We start from the raw sequence: 2,257 nt of genomic DNA, 5'->3' as shown, positions 1-2,257 counted from the left end.
GTACATGACTTAGCATGTATAAACACATAACACATTTTTAAAAATAAATCAATAATCCAAATTATTATTTCATTAATCTATTTTTGCACAGAAATGTCTTTTGGCTCAAATTAACTAATTAAAGCTAATTCCTTTTATTTTTATTAACACAGAAAGTTTTTAGTAAAAGTAAAATTTGATTTCTTGACAAATAGTCATTTGGCACTTTTTAAATGTAAAACTTTATTCTAGCTATACTTGGGAGACATGACATAAGTGGGTACAAAGAGTTAATCCACTATACAAAACACTATATTATGTAACAACTGACGGAACAAGACGGATTGCCAAGTAGAAGTAGGGAGATTGAATTCTGCAAGATAAGAAGGAAAGACCACTTCACTATATACTCGAGTGCGCTAAAATTATAACAAAGGTAAGGTAGCAATAATAATGGTTTTTTAAATAATTTTATGTCCTTTCCATTAAGATATTTAATGAGCTATGCATGACAGAGTTCCAGGAAGCTTCAATAGAAGGAAAGATAAATGTCACACAACCCTTTTCTTCAAGGTGTTTGCTATGGCATAAAGGAGCTAAGACAAGTAGCAGGTATGTGGACTAGGAAGCTGAATATTTTATGCAGTATGTGAGGTATTCTACAATTCTCTGTGTGAAGGGGAGAAAAGAGAAGAAACAAGGCACAAACTATGTACCTTGTCTGCCCCATATATTTCATTTTGAAGATTTCTTCCAGTTTATTGATCCAAAATAGAAAATTAGGAAGTGAAGATACTGATGCTATATTTAACATTAACCTTAGGAATAAATTAAAGCATGGGTGAGCTTCAAGCAATCTGAGACTATACTGCTGAAATGTTTTAACATTATTAGCCTGTGCCCTCTTGCAGCTGTCAGACTTAAAAGCATTCTTAAGATTATTTAATAAAAGAGAACATGTTCTAAGATAGAGGAATTGCAAACGGAATCATGTTTTATAGCCAGGTTTGAATAAGTAAGTTTGGAAGATCATGTTGAAATGAGAGATGCTTACAGCTGATTATTTAGATGTGAACGAAAAGAAACATAATCATAAAGAAGTCATGAAGTAAATTGTACAGAGGAAACACCAGGGCTAAGAGTTAGAAATACTGAAACCAGTTTGCAGTGTTTTTGTTAAATGCATAAAAAAGAAAAATCTGCAATTTAAATGCCTTATGTGGCACAATGACATGTTAAATTTGTAAACAAGATTACAGTAAAAAAATAAAGTGTTTCATCAATACCCATTTGCCTTTCCCAAACACAGCAGAACAAAAAGGAACAGCAAAATGACTTGACAAAGGGCAGAGGCAAAGTACCTTCCCTTCTCCTTCTCTTAAGGTATTGTTTTTAAGTTTGTTATCATACCTATATCTGTATCTACATGTGTTTTATAGAGTAGCTTCCCTATTGACATGAAGTTTAAAGGTCACAGTCATACAATCCACATCCTAAAGGGTAGAATGTAAAAACATGAACACTGAAGCAACCTCTGGACTTTCTTTTCCGGGGGTTAGTGCTGAGCTCGTGGAATTCTGCTACTACTGTATTCAGGAGCACACTGCACTACAGCCGTGCTAGACCAAACCAGGCCTTTGGTCCAGAGGTCCTTCTCACAAGAACTCTAGAGGCCAAAGTTGGGTTATCAGTCAAAAACAGATGTAGGCAAATCAAAATTACTAAAATTTGTCCCTATTCTCCTTTTACTTAAAAGGATACAAAGAAATAAGAATCACTAAAGTCACAATCAACATGCAGTCAATAATTTCTAAACAGTAAGGTATGTATTCTATAAGCTGCAGTGTTTCTTCTAAATTAGTATTTTCCAAATTATAATAGAAATTTTCCACCTTTTATTTAATCACTGCTTCTCCAATTTTAATCTTTCCATATACTAGAGCTCTGTGAAGCATTTAATTTAGAGAAATAATATCATTCTGCTGAAACACTGAAAATGTTTCTCTAAATTAAGGGCATTTTAGCTATTTCCATAACTATCATCATTCACATTTCAGAAAATGCCTATCTGCAAACTGTGCAAACCTAGAATCTTTTATGCTACAAATTAAATAGCCATATTCTTAGTGGTGTTCATTACATATGATACTAAGTAATCATAATAGTAATTTTTATTATTATATATCATATTTTATTATATTATACAATATCAAAATGACATATAATCATATATGTTATATGTAATTATATCATATTTAAGTAACTATAATATAAATAA

At 31.8% G+C, this 2,257-nt stretch overlaps 1 protein-coding gene across 1 annotated transcript in view; it reads right to left on the bottom strand.

The window, feature by feature from the left end:
- The window catches only part of PTPRQ (protein tyrosine phosphatase receptor type Q), a 246,341-nt gene that overhangs the window by 169,525 nt on the left and 74,559 nt on the right, over nt 1-2,257 (bottom strand). The gene's annotated exons all lie outside the window — the stretch shown is intronic.

Source organism: Tupaia chinensis, unplaced genomic scaffold (assembly GCF_000334495.1).
Source record: "Tupaia chinensis unplaced genomic scaffold, TupChi_1.0 Scaffold000085_1, whole genome shotgun sequence".
In the NCBI taxonomy this organism is placed as follows: Eukaryota; Metazoa; Chordata; class Mammalia; order Scandentia; family Tupaiidae; genus Tupaia; species Tupaia belangeri.
Note: the sequence above shows the minus strand (reverse complement) of the source record. Positions and strands in the feature narration are given on the sequence as shown.